This window comes from Pongo abelii, chromosome 13, assembly GCF_028885655.2.
Source record: "Pongo abelii isolate AG06213 chromosome 13, NHGRI_mPonAbe1-v2.0_pri, whole genome shotgun sequence".
NCBI classification, from domain to species: domain Eukaryota; kingdom Metazoa; phylum Chordata; class Mammalia; order Primates; family Hominidae; genus Pongo; species Pongo abelii.
The window spans coordinates 124,308,437-124,329,029 of record NC_071998.2 but is presented as its reverse complement, the minus strand read 5'-3'; the positions used below and the strand labels follow the sequence as shown (position 1 = coordinate 124,329,029).

The window sequence follows — 20,593 nt, the reverse complement described above, 5'->3', positions numbered from 1 at the left end:
TCATGTCACAGAAAATTTTCAGATTCTGATATGGTTGGATCCAGATGCTCAAATGATACTGTCTGGAATCTCACTCATTCAGGTCATTGGCACTTCTCGTGCCCTCTGCCTGGATGGCCTAACTCTCTGATTTCCCCAAGGCTGTCTCCTTCTTGTCATCCAGGTCTTAGCGGAAATATTACTTCTGCAGAAAGACCTCCTTGACCTTCAACTAAAGTAGGACCTCCCCACCCCAGTCACTTTCTATTCCTTCACCCACCCCTTTCTTCTTAGCATTCACACTTATCTGAAAATATCTTGCTTATCTTCCTTTTTTTTTTTTTTTTTTTTTTTTTGAGATGGATTCTGGCTCTGTCGCCTAGGCTGGAGGGCAGTGGCGCAATCTCGGCTCACTGCAATCTCCTTCGCCCAGGTTCAAGCGATTCTCCTGCCTCAGCCTCCCGAGTAGCTGGGATTACAGGTGCCCGCCACCACGCCTGGCTAATTTTTTTGTGTTTTTAGTAGAGATAGAGTTTCACCATGTTGGCCAGGCTAGTCTCAAGCTCCTAACCTCAGGTGATACTTGCCTGCCTCAGCCTCCCAAAGTGCTGGGATTACAGGCATGAGCCACCGCGCCCGGCCATCTTTCTATCTTTTAATTCATTTATTTATTGCTCTGACTTCCCACAAGGAATGTCCATGCCAGAAGAGCAGGAACTGTTTTTCCAGGCACACATCTCAGGACTTAGACTCTCCAGGGCTTAGAACAGTGTGTGGGAGACACTAATGATATCTTCACAGAGTGAATGAATGAATGAATGAATGAATGACTCTCTCTCCATCTCTCGGCTTTGCTTCCCTCTGTGTTGGCCTCATCCTCATGCCGTGATCTCTACCCACTTTATCCGGCTCTTATCTCTGAGCCTAGGAACCCCAGTGGAAAGAGAGATTCCTCTTCAATTGTTTCAGAAAGATTGCTAGGGTTGACTCTGATTGGTCCAGCCTGGTCACAAGCACATCCCAGCAGCAATCACTGTGGCCGGGGGAGGGATATGGGCCTCTCATTGGCCGGGGCTGGCAGACTTTCCTGCCAAAACCACGAGGACTTAAGTGTAGAGGAAGAGGTGGGTTTGAGAGGGAACAACAGCTGTCATTAAACAGAATAAGGCCAGAGAGGCGTTTGGGGCCATGGCTTCTACCTTCTACCTTCTAACTGTCCTCTCATTATCACCTGGATATGCTGTGTCCTTTCTTGCCTCACCTGTTCCCCTTGTCTGGAATGGTTCTTTCTCTTCAGCCCCCTCCTTCACAGCCCAATCCAGCTCTCAACGCCTCCAGGAAGCCCTCCCAGACGCCCCACAATCCAGGGAGTCACCTGCTGTCTACAGGATTTGGCCCACCCGTGACAACCCTTGGATTCCTGTCTTGCTCGGTTACTCATGGGGCCTCCCTTGCTTTTCGGTGAGACTGATGGCTCCTTAAGAGCAGGAACGTCATGGGGTCCTCTGTCTGTGGACAACGGGCTTGGGCCGGGCCTCAGCACACACGCTGGCCTGCAGGGACCATATCAGGGCTGAATACGTGGGAACCACCACTGCTGAGGCCGGGCCACGGGCCCTCTATAAGGACAGCTCCGGCAGGTGCAGGGGGGCTGGGGAAGCTCTGTGCGGGGGTCGTGGGAGCTTGGGGGTGAATGTTCTGTGCTGGGTGACACCGGGGCTACGACACTCCCAGGCATCAGCTGTGTGGACTTGGGCAGCTTCTGGCCTTGGCCCAGAACAGCCACAGAACGTGACGGTCATGAGCTGAACCCAACAGTCCTGGGAATGGGACAATGGACCCGGTGGTCCCCGCCCTCCAGGGGCTCCCAGAGAGTCGGCTGGGCATTGGGGCCCGTCTGCTCTATGTACATCTTGGTGCCAGAAAAGTGCCTACTGGCTCCGTCCCGCTGCGAGTGCACTGAAGGGTGGACAGCAGTGGGCAGCAGGCCAAGCAGGAAACGTCCACCTGGTCATCGACGGCTACGGACCTCTTTCCAGGTCCAGGCTCCTTGCCGGGGGCTGCAGGCAGTCGAGGTGAGGGAGCCCAGCTTGCAAACCCTACCTGTCATCGGGGCTGGCACTGCCCTCCGACTCCCCACCCTACGACCCAGGCGCTCCGCTCCACACGGGAAGCAATTCACCGTCGCACCACACGGTGGCACTCCTGCCTACCTTTCCTCGAACAAAAACCAGCCTGAAAAAAGTGAAAATAATTATCTGTGTACAGATACGTGCTGTTTAAATTACAAGAATAATATATGATCAGAGTTGAAATAAGAAAAAGAAGAATATGTACCTCTGTCCCATCCCCAGTAACTATTTTTTCATTGAGACAGAGTCTCACTCTGTCACCCAGGCTGGAGTGCAGTGGCTCCATCAGGGCTCACTGCAACCTCGGCCTCCTGGGCTCAAGTGATCCTCCTGCCTCAGCCTCCCGAGCAGCTAGGACTATAAGCACATGCCACCACACCCAGCTAATTTTTGTTTGTTTGTTTTTGAGAAGGAGTCTAGCTCTGTTGCCCATGCTGGAGTGCAGTGGTGCAATCTCGGCTCACTGCAATCTCCACCTCCCAGGTTCAAGTGATTCTCCTGCCTCAGCCTCCCGAGTAGCTGGGATTACAGGTGCCCGCCACCACACCCAGCTAATTTCTGTATTTTTAGTAGAGATGGGGTTTCACTATGTTGGTCAGGCTGGTCTTGAATTCCTTACCTCAAGTGATCTGTCTGCCTTTGCTTCCAAATGTGCTGGGATTACAGGCATGAGCCACTACTCCTGGTCACCTGGCTAATTATTTTTTAAAAATTTTGTAGAGACAGGGTCTTGCTCTGTTGTCCAGGTTGGTCTCAAACTCCTAAGTCCGAGAGATCTGCCCACCTCGGCCTCCCAAAGTGCTGGGATTACAGGCGTGAGCCACCATACCCAACCCAAATTTTTTTTTTTTTTTTAGACAGAGTCTTGCTTTGTCACCCAGGCTGGAGTACAGTGGCATGATCTCAGCTCACTGCAACCTCTGCCTCCCTGGTTCAAGTGATTCTTCTGCCTTAGCCTCCCTAGTAGCTGGGATTACAGGCACGTGCCACCATACCCAGCTAATTTTTATAGTTTTAGTGGAGACAGGGTTTTGCCATGTTGGCCAGGCTGGTCTCGAACTCCTGACCTCAAGGAATCTGCCCGCCTCAGCCTCCCAAAGTGCTGTGATTACAGACGTGAGCCACCATGCCCGGCCAGTAGTAACATTTTTGAAGTCTATTTTTCTTGTTTCTTTCTCTCTCTCTCCTTCTGTCTCTTTTGCCCTCTTTTCCTCCCCGCTTCCCTTTTCCTGTCTCTCTTTCCCACTTGTATGTGTTTATAATGTTTTCAATTCAAATTAACCCACATTGACCCTTTGCTTTTGAGTAACCACACAGGCAGATGACAACTCCCCCAGCTTGGAAGTTGAAGTCCCTTCAACCCTCCTGTCTTAGGGAACCTCAGATGGGGAAGAGCAGTATTCAGGTGGGAGGCCATGGGGTGAGGTTTGGGGTGCATCCACTTCTCGAGATGGCTGGTGTGCCTCAGAGAAGCATGGAAGGAGTGTTGGGGGGACACAGGGAACTTGGATGGGAGTCAGGGACTCTGGGTGCAGGCGAAATACAGGAGAGCGTTCAGGCCACAGGCCTGCCTGACACCCCCCAGAAACCCTGGCAGGGGTGTCAAACCCATGCGCCCCACTTCTAGGTTTAGGAAATAACAAGAAGATTGAGAAGTCCATCTGGTCCGGGCACAGTGGCTCACACCCATAACCCCAGCGCTTTGGGGGCTGACGTGGGAGGATTGCTTGAGCCCAGGAGTTCAAGACTGGCCTGGGCAAAATAGTGAGTTATTATTTCTCAGCAGAAATATTCAACAGCTGACTATAAAACTCTGCCATTTCTCTCTCTTTAACTGGATGGTTAAGAGCAGTCTTAGTTGCGGCAGGGTTAGGGTTAGGTGATGTTGGCTTGATTCTTATCGGGTGAGTGGTGCTAATTTACATGGCAGTTTGATTATTAATGAAACACCTGACATTTGGTTACCGCCCCATAAACTCTTGATGACTTCCGCATTGGTGTTCTCCCTAGAGACTCACAGAAATCCCATTCTGAGGCTGCAGAGATGAAGGATTAGCGAATGAAAGTTTGTTGAAGCTTACCCTGGGCCAGATAGGGTGGAGGGGCTTTATACGCCTCATCTCTTAGTCTTTTGGAGCATTTTGCCGCAGGAAATTACTGAGCATATGATGGAAAACCAAGAACCAACCCCCAGCAGGGCTGGCACCACGGTCAGCCACATAAGTAGGGGCAATCTGCCTGATCCACTAGGGCACAGACACACCCCCCGGCCAACTTTTTCTGATGAGCACCACACTGCACGTCACACATCAGGAAGCGTGGCCATGGATGCATGCAACTCTGTGCTCTTCCCAACAAGCTCTCTCTCTGTGTGCGTGCGTGTGTGTGTATGTGTGTGTGTGTGTGTGTGTGTGTGTTCATTAGCCAGCCTTAGGAGGGTACAAATCTCCCAGTGGGTCTTCACCTCTCCAGTCAAGCCCCTTCAAGTAGCACCCCCAGCAGGTGCTGGCCTGGTGTCTGGGCAGGTTCAGCAAACAGAGGAGCTTGCTGTGGCTACTGATGGGGAGAGGCCCTGTCTCCTGTCTGGGTCAGGGAGGCTTGGACCCAGGGCATAGCTTCAGTCTCCAGACCCAGGAAGCAACACCTCAAAGGAACATATAAGGAAATGAAGAGCACTGTGGGAAGACTTCAGAGAATGTGCACCCCTTTGTAGAAGACTTGGAAATAAAAAACCCATTTGGGAAAGATCCCTCTCTTCTCCCATCGATGGGGTTCCGTCTCAACACTGATCAGCACTAAGAATGTGCTGGAAGGCGGGAGGCCGAGGTGGGGGAATCAACACCAGGGAGCCCTCCAGCAGCCAGGATTTGCATGCAATTTACATCTATTTTGCATGTACCGGCTGCCTTCGGAGATTTTAAGTGTTTCATGAAAATTCCCCTGAAGGATGAACATTGTTCTCTTCTGCTGCTTTTTAGCAACCCATGAGAGTCGGGGTGATGAAAAGAGGTTCCTTTCACCAAGGATGATGGAGATGCTGGGGAGAGTGGGCTTGTCAAAGTGGTCCATTAACACATTTCTGCAAGATGAATGGTTTGCAGTTTTAAAGGGGCACTTGTAATAAGCTCATTTGGAAAACAGGAAAGAGTCCTTTACAAATCATCTCACCCAGTTCCAGCAATCCCACGCATGGGTATAGACCCAAACACACTGAAAGGCACGCGGAGAGATCTTTGCACACCCGTGTTCACAGTAGTGTTATTTACATCAGCCAAAAGGTAGAGGCAACCCAAGTGTCCGTGACAGATGAATGCATACACGGAATGTGCTTTGTCCATACCACGGAGTATTGTTATTCAGCCTTAGAAAGGAATGAGGCTGTGACACAGGCAACAACCTGGATGAACCCTGAGGACGTTATGCTAAGTGAAATAAGCCAGTCACAAAAAGACAAATACCTAGAGTAGTCAAACTAATAGGGACAGGCCGGGCACAGTGGCTCACGCCTGTAATCCCAACACTTTGGGAGGCTGAGGCAGGCGCATCACCTGAGGTCTGGAGTTCAAGAGCTGCCTGGCCAACATGGCGAAACCCAGTCTCTACTAAAAATACACAAAAATTAGCCAGGCCTGGTGGTGCGTGCCTGTAGTCCCAGCTACTCAGGAGGCTGAGGCATGAGAAGCGCTTGAACCCGGGAGGCAGAGGTTGCAGTGAGCCGAGATCGTGCCACTGCCCTCCAGCCTGGGAGAAAGAGTGAGACTCTGTCTCAAAAAATAAAATAAAATAAATCATAGAGACAGGAAGTGGAATGGTGGTTGCCGGGGGTTGGGGGACAGGCGATTGGGGAGTTTGTATTTAATGGGGACAGAGTTTTGGTTTTGCGAGATGAAAAACTCCTGGAGATGGATGGTGGTGGTGGTGGTTGTGGAATGATATGAACGTACTTAAGCCGATGCCACTGAACTATATGCTTAAAAATAATTAGAATGATAAATCATATGTTCTGTGTACTTTATAATAATTAATTGATAAAAACCACAAAACCTCCATGCCTCTGAGGCCTTCATTTTCACAGATGGGAAAAGCAGAGGTACAGGGGGGTGAAGTAAGATCTAGAACTCAGGGAATGTTCCTACCTTGAGATTAGGATCTCAGACTTTTCTTACCGAATATTCTAATTATATTTTGACCTTCAAATATTTTTTAACGTTTATATTATATAAAATTTCAAACAAAAAAGTGAATTAATCTTATCTAATGAACACCCCAATATCTACTACCTATATTCAACAATAGTTAGCATCTGCCAAATATGCTTTCTGTCCCCCATGCATATGTAAGTGTATACAATTATATTTTACTTTAATAAAACATTAAAAATACATATATTGCAGCCCGGGCATGGTGGCTCACACCTGTAATCCCAGCACTTTGGGAGGCTGAAGTGGGAGGATTGCTCGAGCCCAGGAGTTCCAGACCAGCCTAGGCAATGTAGTGAGGCCTCGTCTCTACTAAAAAAAAAAATTTTTTTTAATTAGCCAGGTGTGGTGGCATGCATCTGTAGTCCCAGCTACTCAGGGTGCTGAGGCAGAAGGATCATTTGATCCTGGGAGATAGAGGCTGTGGTGAGCTATGATCACCAGTGCACTCCAGCCCGGGTGACAACGCAAGACGCTGTCTCAAATTAAAAAAAAGGCCAGGCACCGTAGCTCACGCCTGTAATCCCAGCACTTTGGGAGGCCAAGGCAGGTGGATCATTTGAGATCAGGAGTTCAAGACCAACCTGGCCAACATGCTGAAACCCCATCTCTACTAAAAATATAAAAAATTAGCCAGGCATGGTGGCGCATGCCTGTAATCCCAGCTACTCAGGAGGCTGAGGCAGGAGAATCGCTTGAACCCGGAGGCAGAGGTTACAGTGAGCCGAGATTGCGCCACTGCACTCTAGCCTGGATAACAGGGCAAGAGTCCATCTTAGAAAAAAAAAAAAAGAAAAATATGTATATATACACACACACTCACATATGTATATATGTGTATATATAAAATAATAGATATTATGACATTTCACCCATACTGGAGCATATATCTCCTAAACATAAGGATATTGCTTTCATACATAATCACACAACTACAATGTCATTATCGTACCTAAGAAAATTATCAATAGTTCCCAAATGTTGTCGAATATCCAGTCTATATGGACATTTTTGCAGTTTCCCCCAGTTTTCTTCGATAGTTGCTCTTTTAGAATCAGGATCCAGCCAAGTTGCAAGCATTGCATGAGTGTATTATGTCTTTAGCTTCCTTTATGATGGAACAGGACCCCCTGCCCCTTTCTTTTCATAATGATTTTTCCCCCTAAAAGAGCCCAGGCCAGTCCAGTAGAAGGTTCAGCATTTGGGGTTTTCTCATTGTTTCGTCATGGTGCCATTAAACCTCTTCCTTCACCTGCTGTGTCTTAGTCCATTTTCTGCTGCTATAACAGAATGCCACAGACTGGGTAACTTATAAAGAAAAGAGATTTATTTGGCTTACAGTTCTGGAGGCTGGGAAGATTGAGGGGCCACATCTGGTGAGGGCTTTTGTGCTGCGTTATCCCATGGAGAAAGGCAGAAGGGCAGGCAAGCACCGAAGACAGAGAGAGTACAGGTGGGGGCTGAACTTCCCTCCCCAAAGAACTAATTCTCTCTGTGGTAACAGCATTAATCTACTGATGAGGGCATGACCAAATCACCTGTCAAAGGCCCTGGCTCTTAATTCCTTCCCAATGGCAATTAAATTACAACATGAGTTTTGGAGAGGACATTCAAACCCTAGCACCCTGTGTCTTGGAACCCATATTCCCATGGCAATACTTATTCCTGAATAAACATTATTTTCAAGACCTCATTGTGTCTTGGAAGTCAGGGCCTAGGCTTGATTGGATTCAGATGAGATGTTTTAGGCACGGATACTTCACAGGTGATGCTGTGGGCTTCACTGCATCCGGAGGTGTCTAACAGTAGGTCGGCCCACCTTAGTGATGCTGAGTTTGGTTAAAGTAGAGACACCCAGTTCTCTCCATCATAACTGAATTAAGAAGCAATCTGTGGGTTAGGACTTTGTTGCCAAGCAAACATCCTGTTCTCCACAGCCTCCCCTACTGGTTTCAGCATCCATTGCGGCTCCTTGGTATAATCAATTATGTCACTGGTAGCTTCAAAACTATTATTCTTCCAATTCTATCATTCCTTCTACATTTATTATCTGTAAAGAAGAGCTTTCTCTCATTAGCTGGAGATGAACCACAGCTCTAAAAAATGAGAGTGTAAGTGATTTGTCTTCTCTCCTTAATTGCTGATGTTCATAGCAAGGTGATGTAATTGGGTTTTTTTCTTCTTTTTTCTTGTTCTTGTTCTTTTCTTTTTGAGACAGGATCTCACTTTGTTGCCCAGGCTGAAGTGCCGTGGTGTGATCATGGCTCACTGTAGTCTCAACTCCTGGGGCTCAAGTGATTCTCCCACTTGAGAATCACTCGGGTGAGAGAGTGAGTTTCTCCCACAGTGGAACCTATAGTTCCACTGAGGAGCTGGAACTATAGGTACGTGCCACCACACCTGGCCAATTTTTTTATTTCTTGTAGAGATGGGGGTCTCACTATGTTTCCCAGGCTGGTCTCAAACTCCTGACCACCAGTGATTCTCCTGCCTTGACCTCTCAAAGTACTGAGAAAGCAGGCGTGGGCCACTGTGCCTGGCCTATTTTTCTTGTCTATTCTGTTTTCCCCCTTAAACTTCAGCATCGCTATGAACTCATGGATTTTTAAAATAATTTAATTTAATTTTAAGTTCTGGGATACATGTGCAGGACATGCAGTTTTGTTACACAGGTAAACATGTGCCAGAACTCATGGATTTTTATTTATTCAACATTTTACATTAAATTGCAGAAATCGTATTTTATGGCTCCTGTGGATACTATAACAATTACATGTTGGGTGGCTTAAAACAACAGAAATTTATTGCCTGTCAATTCTGGAGGCTGGAAGTCGGAAATCAAGGTGTTGGCAGGATTGGTTCCTTCTGGAGTCTCCGAGGGATGACCTGACCCAAGCCTCTCTCCCGGTGCCTGCTGGCTGCGGGCAATCTTTGGCATTCCTTGGCCTGGAGCTGCGCCACTCCAATCTCTGCCTCTGCCTTCATGGGGCCTCCCACACCATGTCTATGTCTTTCCTGCTTCTGTCTTATGTAAGGACACAGGACATTGGATTAGAACCCAGCCAGCTAATCCAAGATGGTCTCATTTTGAGATCATTAATTACATTTGCACAGACCTTTCTCCCAAATACGGTCACATTCACAGGTACTGAGGGTTAGGATTTGGACCTATCTTTTTGGGGGGCCACTATTCAACCCACTACAGTTTCCTCAAATTTTGTCACGGACAGCACATCCAGGCTGGTTTCTGTATGGGTCTGATATCTCCGCATCAATCTTTGAGTATGTTCTTGCTTTCTAACGCAAGAAGAAGGTGACCCACTTGTACTTCCCCTGATGCATTTCTGGAAGCAGCCATTTCTTTCAGCCTAGTTCTATTTAGTGAGGGCTGGGATCTAAAGCCATGGCCAGGAGCTCTTGTTACTGGGCACCTGCCTCTAAGCTGTTTCAGTGTTCAGAACTAGGAAATTGATGCTTTTTAATTTATTTTTGTAATTATGACTTTGTCAATCTAAACAACAAACAGAGAGAAAGACTCTCTAGAAGAAAATAATGTTTATTCAGGTATAGGCATTGCAACGGGAATATGGGGGCCATAGTAAATTATTAATATGTACATATTCTGGGAGGTAAAGGAAGGCAAAAGTTTTTAAAGGAAAAATGAAGACCAGCCTGGCCAACATGGCGAAACCCCACCTCTACTAAAAATACAAAGATTAGCCGGGCATGGTGTCAAGTGCCTGTAATCCCAGCTACACGGAAGGCTGAGGCAGGAGACTCGCTTGAAACCAGGAGGCAGAAGTTGCAATGAGCCGAGATCGCGCCACTGCACTCCAGCCTGGGACTCCATCAAAAAAAAAAAAAGGAAGAAGAATTGTTTTGAGATAATCATCCTTGGCTACAAGGATCAGTAACAAGGATAGCACAGTTCAAGACTGGACAGGCAGTTGCTGGGCAGATGTCCTCACAGAAGTATTTTTGTGTGTGTAGAATTGTGACAGCCTTTATGCAAGGTTGTGGTTTTTGCAAAATCTTTTGTGATAGTGATTGTGACCAGGCATTGATGCATGAGAACCCGCCCGTCATGGCCTTCCCTGGCTCTTTTTGTCAGGGTTTTTAATACAAGTGGCTCCATTTTGATTCAGACAATTTTCACAAGTTCCTATTGATATTCTCAGTTTGAATTTAGCATTATTGGGTTTTGTCTGTATACAGTGAACAGGTCCAAGAGCAGTTTTGTTATATGCATAGATTGCGTAGTAGTGAAGTCTGGTATTTTAGTGTATCCATCACCAGGTAGTGTATATTGTACCCATTAAGTAATTTCTCAGCATTATAGGTTTTTATTTTATTTATTTATTTATTTAGAGACGGAGTTTTGCTTTTGTTGCCCAGGCTGGAGTGCAATGGCGTGGTCTCGGCTCACTGCAACCTCCACCTCCCAGGTTCAAGCGATTTTCCTGCCTCAGCCTCCCAAGTAGCTGAGATTACAGGCATGCATCACTATGCCCAGCTAAATTTGTATTTTTAGTAGAGATGGGGTTTCACCATGTTGGCCAGGCTGGTCTTGAACTCCTTACCTCAGGTGATCTTCCCACCTTGGCCTCCCAAAGTGCTGGGATTACAGGTGTGAGCCACCTTGCCCAGCCTGCGTTATAGGTTTTTAAAAATACTTGATTTTATATTTGTGTCTCTTTTCTCTTACATTGGAAATCTTGGTCCTTGACAAAATTCGCATTTTTATCTCTGCATCTTACTGCGCCATAGTTTTTTCAATCGGTCCCCTATTTTTTTTCTTTTTTAAATTTTTGAGAGGCTTTTGGGCAAAAACCAGAAAGCCTGCTAGACAAATTCTAAAAGAACTGTAACACTAATCAGTCCCCTATTAATTGACATTTGGGTTGTCTCCAATATTCAACTTTTGCAGATAATGCCATAAGAAATATTTTTTTGGCCGGGTGCAGTGGCTCACACCTGTAATCCTAGCACTTTGGGAGGCTGAGGTGGCTGGATCACCTGAGATCAGGAGTTCAAGATCATGCCACTGCACTCCAGCCTGGATGACAGCAAGACTCCATCTTAAGGGAAAATAATAATAATAATAATAATAATAATAATAATAATAATAATTTTTTTTTTGAGACCGAATCTGTCTCTGTCACCCAGACTGGAATGCATCTGGCGTGATCTTAGCTCACTGCAACCTCTGCCTCCCAGGTTCAAGAGATTATTCTGCCTCCACCTCCTGGGTAGCTGGGACTACAGGTGCGTGCCACAACACGCCGCTAATTTTTGTATTTTTAGTAGAGATGGGGTTTCACCATGTTGGCCAGGCTGGTCTTGAACTCCTGACCTCGTGATCTGCCCGCCTCAGCCTCCCAAAGTGCTGGGATTACAGGCGTGAGCCACCACGCCCAATCAATAATATTTTTTTTGAAATGAAAGTTCTCATATATGTAATACTGAACCCAGCCTACTAGTGTACAACGTGTAAACAAAGAGAAAAAATAGATTCTTTTTTTTTTTTTTTTTTTTTTTGAGATGGAGTCTCACTCTGTTACCCAGGCTGGAGCGCAGTGGCGCCATATCAGTTCATTGCAACCTCTGTCTCCTGGGTTCAAGAGATTCTCCTGCCTCAGCCTCCCAAGTAGCTGGGACTACAGGCTGGTGCCACCATGCCTGGCTATTTTTTTTTTTTTTTTTTTGTATTTTTAGTAGAGATGGGTTTTCACCACATTGGCTAGGCTGGCCTCAAACTCCAGACCTCAAGTGATCCACCCGCCTTGGCCTCCCAAAGTAGTGGGATTACAGGCGTGAGCCATTGTGCCTTGTCAAAAATGTATTCCTAATAAAACATGTCTAACTGTCCAGATATGGTGACATTTTCAGCTTGATATGGTGATGATGGTGACCTTGATACAACATAACATGTGTGTCATCTCATGTGTAATTCCTTATAGACCCAGCTTGGTTCTTCTTCAATATCTCCTTTTGGGGTTGTACCTAATTTGATTACCAGTTTTCCTCTGATTCCACTGGGAAATGGGATGATTTTGCTTTTGTTTCTTGGCCAGGAATCACTTAATCCTCAAAGTCTTGTGAGAAGACATGGCGAGAAGCAGAGTCAAACACACACCATGATAGCAGAGAAGGGAAGAGAGACAGAAGAAAGAATCTTTTATGGGCTGGGAGAGGAGGCTCACACTTGTAATCCCGCACTCTGGAAGACTGAGGTGAGCGGATCACCTGAGGTCAGGAGTTTGAGACCAGCCTGGCTGACATGGTGAAACCCTGTCTCTACCAAAAACACAAAAAATTAGCCAGGCATGGTGGCTCACATCTGTGGCCCCAGCTACTTGGGAGGCTTAGCCACGAGAACTGCTTGAACTCGGGAGGTGGAGGTTGCAGTAACCTGAGATGTACCACTGTACTCCAGCTTGTGTGACAGAGTGAGATTCTGTCTCAAGAAAAAAAAAACCAATTCTGTATGCACACGTGTGTGTGTAGGGTTGTGTGTGTGTGTGTGTTTGTGTGTGTGTAGAGTATAGGTGTGTAGGGAAGATGCATAGCAAAGAAAGAATGTACACATTATGGCCTTAGATATGGCCAAATTCCTGTCTAGAGAGGGTGTGTTGTTCTGTCCTCCCACTCCCAGAAGTATAGATTTGTTCCCACAGCCTTGCCAGCAAGGTGGGTTGTCAAATTTGGGGAATTTCGGCTGGGTGCAGTGGCTCACACCTGTAATCCCAGCACTTTGGGAGGCTGAGGAAGGCAGATCACGAGGTCAGGAGATCGAGACCATTCTGGCTAACATGGTGAAACCCCGTCTCTATTAAAAATACAAAAAATTGGCCAGGTGTGGTGGCGGGCACCTGTAGGAGGCTGAGGAAGGAGAATGGCGTGAACCCGGGAGGCAGAGCTTGCAGTAAGCCGAGATTGAACCACTGCACTCCAGCCTGGGCGACAGAGTGAGACTCCGTCTCAAAAAAAAAAAAAAAAAAAAAAGGGAGAGGTATTTTGCCAATCCGGTAGGACAGGAAGAAGGGCATCCCAGGGTAGTTTTAATTTGTGTTTCCTTTATGTTGAGTGAGGCTGTTTTTTCATACGTCTTAGGGTCACTTACATTTTTCTGAAAACTTTCCATTCATGCCTTTTGTCTGCTTTTTTTTTTTTGTCAAATAATTGACTTTTCACAATTAAGATTGTGATATAATAGTTCTCTATATATTAGAGAGGCCGTTTGTGATATAAGTTGCAAAAGTTTTCTCTCCGTCTATCTTCTGACTTTGCTTTGCTTGCTTTCTTCTTACCATGCAAAAGGTTTTTGGTTTGTTTTGTTTTGCTTTGGTTTTTTGAGGTCGCCTAACTTATTGGTCTTCTATTGTTTCTGACTGTTCAGCCATTTTTAGAAAGGTTTTCTTCACTCCTGATTACACAGAATTCACCCATGTTTTCTTCTAGCACTTGTATGATTTCACTTTTGACACTTAAAGTTTATTCTGGTGTAGGGTGTGGAGAGGGATCTAACTTTATCTTTTTCCAAATGGTCACTGCATATGCTTCAGGGGAGGCGCAGCTAAAATAAAACCTCTAGTTGTGAATGCCGCTGCTTGGGGGAGTGAGAAATGGTCTCACGGTGACCATGAAACTCTTTAACATCCAACACGCTGCGGAGTGTGGCCCTGCACAATTTATTGCTGGGGGTGTGTAGAGACATGATCAGGGATTTGAGAGAGGAGATGGCCTACCCAAGAAGACAAAACACCCAGAATTTTAAATTTTAATTGAGCCAGGCTCGGTGGCTCATGCTTGTAACTCCAACGTTTTGGGAGGCTGAGGTGGGAGGATCTCTTGAGACCAGGGCTTCGAAACCAGCCTGGGAAACATAGTTAGGCCCAACCTCTAAAACAAATAAAAATAAAAAAAGTATCCAGGTGTAGTGGTACATGCCCATATTCCCAGCTCTTTGGGAGGCTGAGTTGGGAGGACCACTTGAGCCCAGGAGCTCGAGGCTGTAGTGAGCTATGATTGCACCACTGCACTCCAACCAGGGACAGAGCAAGATCCTGTCTCAATAAAGAAATAAATGAAATAAAATTGGCAGGCATCAATGTCAAGATGAAGCCTTTGACAACATTCAACAGACAGCTCTTTCCTTCTTTCCTGAACTCACAAACTTCCAGGGGTTCTGCGTTGCTTACAGATATAGCCCAGGCTGCTTATTTAGCCCAGGGTCCTTCATACATGACTTTTCTTGCCTCCTGTTCCCTACACCTGATCATTTATGAAGCAAGCAAGCCTTCTGTGGTCTTGCTTCCCTGCTTCAGCTCGAGCTGGGTCCTACTGTCGCAAAGCCCATCTGCTCCATCACTGTTGATCAAATTCTTGATGAAACCAGAAGCAAAGTTCAAGTCTCACCCTCACCAGTAAGTTGCCCTCATCACTCTGACTTTGACGTCTTTCTCCTGCAGCACTTTGTAGGGTGGTTCTGTGCTGGACCCGGCCTTGAGCAGAGTAGGATCGGTCCTTCCCACGTCATCTGCTGGGTCCATGCTCCTTGACAGCAGGTATAGGGGACTGAATTATCTCCTCATCCCAATTCATGTCTACCTGGAACCCCAGAATGTGACTTTATTTGGAAAGGGAGTCTTTGAAGATGTAGTTCGGTTCAGCTGAATTCACACTGGGTTGAGGTGGGCTTTAAATCCAATGCCTGGGGTCCTCATAAGAAGAGGAGCAAACACAGAGGGACACAGAGGAGAAGCCTGCATGAAGATGGAGGCAGAGACTGGGCTGATGCAGCCACAGCCAAGGAACACCAAGTATGGCCGGTGACCACCAGAAACTCGGAAAGAGCCAGGGAACAGCTGCTCCTTCGGAACCTTCAGAGGGAATCAACCCTGCTGACTGACACCTTGGGTTTGGGACTTTTGGCCTCGAGAATTGTGAGAGAATAATCTTCTGTTGTTTTAAGCCACCCAGTTTGCAGTAACTTTTTATGGCAGCCCTGGGAAATGAATATAGCAGGCATCAGCAATAACAATATTTACCCAGTGCTCACACTGCGTGAGCACTCTTCTAGGTATTCACACGTGTCTCTCACTGGACTGTCCGTATTAATCTGTTCTCACGCTGCTGTGAAGAAATCCTGAAACTGGGTAATTTATCAAGGAAAGCAGTTTAATTGACTCACAGTTCCTCAGGGCTGGAAGGGCCTCAGGAAACTTACAATCATGGCAGGAGGGGAAGCAAACATGTCCTTCAAGTGGCGGCAGGAAGGAGAAGTGCCGAGCAAAGTGGGGAAAAGCCCCTTATAAAACCATCAGGTCTCGTGAGAACTCACTCGCTATCCCGAGAACAGCATGGGAGAACCACCTCCATGATTCAATTACCTCCCCCAGTTTCCCTCCCATGACACATGGGGATTATGGAAACTACCGTTCAAGATGAGATTTGGGTGGGGACACAGCCAAACCATGTCACTGTCCTGGGAACTTTCTGAGCTGGGAATTTAAGGTATTGGTGTCATCTCCATTTTACAGACGGAGAAACTGAGGCTTGGAGACTCACCCAGGACCACACAGCTTGTTTGCAGAGCCAGGATCCCAATAGGCCAGCCCTCTCTGTCCTCACCAGAGGGCCCGGCTCACACACTGCACACACTCAGCTGCCATGGCCAGTTCTCCTGGTCTCTCATTTACCCTCTGAATGCCAGCACTTCCCAAATCTTGGCCTCTGCCTTCAAGTCTAAACTCCAAATCCATGTCCACTGGGCCTGTCTCTCTGGCATCTCAATTGAGCTGGTTCCAAAGTGACATCAGCCCACGTTCTCCAGCCCAGTTCCTACCTCATGTCTCAGGGAATAGCACCACCCACACCCCAGCCAAAATCCCGAGTTCACCTTCTGATATAGTTTGGATGTATGTCCCTGCCTAAATCTCATGTTGACATGTAATCTCTAATATTGGAGGTGGGGTCTGGCAGGATGTGATTAGATCATGGGGGCAGATTTTTCATGGATGGTTTAGTACCATCCTCTTGGTACTGTCCTCTTGATAGTGAATGACTTCTCATGAAAGCTGGTCATTTAAAAGTGTGTGGCACCTCTTCACTGTCTCTTTCTTGCTCATGCTTTCTCTATGTGACGTGTCTGCTTTCCATTTGCCTTCCGCCATGATTGGAAGCTTCTTGAAGCCTTCTTAGAAGTAGATGCCACTATGGTTCCTGTACAACCTGCAGAACTGTGAGCCAATTAAACCTCTTTTCTTTATAAATTACCCAGTCTCAGATATTTCTTTGTAGCAACACAAGAACGGCCTAACACATCGTCTTTCTCCTCTATCTCCCGTCTTGCCACCTTAATCCAGGCTGTCATCACCATTCCCCTGGAGTACTGCATCCTGTTTCTAAATGGCCCCTCCCTGCCTCCTGGCCTGGCCCCATTCTCCACACCCCAGCAGATGTCGACCCAATTAAAATCCTTCAAGACTCCTCACTGAGCTCAGGATCAAGGTCAAACACCTTCACATGACCTCTCGTGATCTGCCCCTGCTGTGTCTCCAGTGGTTATGACTCAGACGTTCATTATCTGGTGACTGGGGCAAGTCTCTCTGACTCAGTTTCCTTACCTGTAAAATTACACCTACTGCATAGGATTATTCTGAAGGTAAATATATGCACACAAAACCATAGGAAACTGCTCGGTACTCAATACACATTGCCTGTTGGCTGACATTAGTATTTCTTGCTTCTCTTTCCCCAGCATGCTTGGTTACAGCCATGCTAGTTGCTTCTCAGCTGCTCCTGGCTTTCTCATTCTTGTTATTATTACACATGTTCCTGCTTTCTAACTTTCTTTCTCTTTTCCTGGCTAATTGCCACTTATTCTTCATATCTGAACTGAAATGCTACCACCGACAAAAATGGTCTGGGTGTCTGCTACTAAAGTGTCTTTTACTTATGCTATGACAACATGTTCTGGGTTGTATTATAATTGTGCTTACATTTCTCTATCTCCCATCCTGGTCTTCATAAGGTTCTTGAGTCTGGGGACTCTCTCTTGTTCACTACTGGGTTCCCCCATGCCCAGCAAAGAAATGCAGAGGAGATGCTAGTATGTCATTGTTGAATGAATGAGTGCTTCTCTGCATAGACACATAAACGACTACATACTCTTCACTTAATACATGTAGAGTGCTTAGAACAATATGGTCTCATAGCAACTCCTCATAGCTGCTACATTGTTACTGTGATGACTAGGACGGTAGATGTATGAACAGAAGAGTACTATGGGACCAGAGAAGGATCTGCTATTTTGTCTGAAGGTGTCAGCGCAGCCGTTAGAGAAAGGTGTTTTCCACGCCATGCACGTTTGTGTGCTAAGCATTGGAAGCAAATCACCCCCAAAGATGCCTGAATCCTGAAATTTACAACCTGTGTGGTCCCCTCTCATTGGGAGTGAGCAGTAACTTCCTTAGGCACTCACTGAGACTACCTAGTGACTTCCTTCTAAAGAATAGGATAGAAAACGTGATGGGATAGCACATTTGCAGGCTTAGGTTATGACAAACTCTGTCTTCCATCTTATTTGCACTCTCTTTTTTGTTCTCTCTGATGGAAGCCAGCTGCCATATTGTGAGCTGTCCTATGGAAAAGCCCACATGACAAGGAACTGAATCTTGTCGACGACTGTGTGTGAGCTTGGGAGTGCATCCTTCCCCTGTCAAGCCTTGGGATGACTGTAGCCCCAGCTGACATCTAGACTGTAGTCTTGTGAGGGGCCCTGAGCCACAGCACCCAGCTAAACTACACCCATATCCCTGATCCACAGAAAGTGTGAGATAATAGGTGGTGTTGTTCCAATTCTACGTTTCTAATAACTCTACATTTCAGAATTAATTGCTCCACAGCAATAGACAACTAATGCATTCTTTGGTCAAAATTCTTCCCAAAAAGGGAAGGCCTGAAATATATGTATTATTTTGAATGAATCCAGCAACAGGTGGTACATTTTAAAGGGTACACTTGGAGAAGTCAGACTGCTGTACTTTGGCAGGGAAGGATGGAAGAGCATCCATGGGTTCCTGGAATCTCTGTCTGGGACTGGCACCTTTAGGATATTTCCTGGGATTTTTTGAGCAGCCTGTCACTTTTGCCAACATTCATATCCTATGCTGACACACGATTTTTAAATTTTCTGGTTTACCTGCTAAGCAAGGCTTTTTAGAAGATGATTCATGGAAATGACAGTTCTCTAATCTACATCAATGCTTTTCTTTGCCAAAAAAAAAATAATAATAAAAGGAGGTGGGGGAAAAGGGTATGATAGTAGCTTTTCTTTGGAAGCAGAAAGTTTTACCTTAGAATGGTTTAAAAAGCAAAAAGAAAATCATAGTTTAAGAGGCCAAGAAACTTGCTTTCCTAGACACTCAGTATAATGGCTAATTTTATGTCTCAATTTGTCTGGGCCATAGTGGCCACATGTGTGGTCAAATGTGTTTTTGGATGAGATGAGCATTTAAATAAGTGGACTTTGAGTAAAGCAGATTGCCTTCCACTATGTGGGTGGGCCTCATCCAATCAATTCGAGGCTTGAGTAGATCAAAAGACTGACCTCCCACAAGCAAGAGGGAATTCTGCCAACAGACAGCCTTTGGATTTGGACTGCAACAGTGGTTCTTCTCTGTTCCTGGCAACCCAACCTGCAGATTTTGGACATGCCAGACTCAAAAATCATGTGCATCAATTCCTTAAACGCACACACACACACACACACATCGTGTTGGTTCTGCTTCTCTGGAGAACTCTTACTAATACACTCAGGATGATTTCAAATCAATCAACCAATCAGTTTATGTTAAGAATTTAAATTACCTTCAGAAAAAAAGGAACAAAGGTAAGAATTACCATAAATTTCTCCTCAGAAATTTTGTCAATTAAGAGACAATGGAATGACTTATTTAAAACGCTGAAAGAGGCTGGGCACAGTAGCTAATGCCTGTAATCCCAATCCTTTGGGAGACCAAGGCGGGAGGATCACTTAAGGCCAGGACTTCGAGACCAGCCTGGGAAACATAGGAGAATTCATCTCTAATAAAAATGTTTTAAAAAGTAGCTGGTCATGATGACATGCACCCATAGTCCCAGCTACTTGAGAGGCTGAGATGGGAGGACTGCTTGAACCCAGGACTTTGAGGTTGCAGTGAGCTACTAACACACCACTGCCCTCCATCCCGGGTGACAGAGTAAGACCCTGTCTCAAAAAAAAAGAAAAAACGCTGAAAGAAAGAAACTGTCAACCTAGAATTCTATACCCAGCAAAAATATCTTTCAAAAATGAAGGTAAAATACTCTTTCAGACAAAGGTCAAGAGAATTTATTGCATGCTCATTTTATAAAAAATGTTAAAGGAAGTTCTTTAAGTAGAAGGAAAATAATACCAGATGCAAACTTGGATCTACACAAATAAATGAAGAATGCTAGCAATGGTAAATATGTGGGCAAATATAAAATATTTTTTCTCGGTTTTTTGTTTCTTTAAAAAATATTTGGCTGGGTGCAGTGGCTGATGCCTATAATCTCAGCAATTTGGGAGGCCAAGGTGGGTGGATCACGAGGTCAAGAGATCGAGACCATCCTGGCCAACATAGTGAAACTCCGTCTCTACTAAAAATAAAAAAATTAGCTGGGCATGGTGGCATGCACCTGTAGTCCCAGCTAGTCGGGAGGCTGAGTCAGAAGAATCACTTGAACCTGGGAGGAGGAGGTTGCAGTAAGTCGAGATTGCGCCACTGTCTCCAGCCTGGGCAACAGAGCGAGACTCCATCTCAAAAAAAAAAAAAAATTGACCAGATGTGGTTGCTCACACCTGTAATCCTAGCACTTTGCAAGGCCAAGGCAGGAGGATTGCTTGAGCCCAGGCGTTTGAGACCACCCTGGACAACATAGCAAAACACTGTTTCTCTTCTTTTTTTTTTTTTTTTTTTTTTTTGAGACAGAGTCTTACTCTGTTATCCAGGCTGGAGTGCAGTGGCATGATCTCAGCAGACTGAAACTTCTGCCTCCTGGGTTCAAGTGATTCTCTTGCCTCAGCCTCCTGAGTAGCTGGGATTACAGTCATGCACTACCACATGTGGCTAATTTTTGTATTTTTAGTAGAGATGGGGTTTTACCATTTTGGTCAGGCTGGTCTCCAACTCCTGACCTCAAGCAATCCACGCACCTCAGCCTCCCAAAGTGCTGGGATTACAGGAGTGAGCCACTGCACCCCGCCGGTAAAACCTT

General features: G+C 46.0%; 1 non-coding gene across 1 annotated transcript; it reads right to left on the bottom strand.

The window, feature by feature from the left end:
- Positions 1 to 11,121: 11,121 nt before the first annotated feature.
- On the bottom strand, positions 11,122 to 11,183 carry LOC112135021 (U7 small nuclear RNA). Its single transcript, XR_002916341.1, has one exon. It is a non-coding gene; the product is annotated as a U7 small nuclear RNA (small nuclear RNA).
- Between the last annotated feature and the right edge of the window lie 9,410 nt (positions 11,184 to 20,593).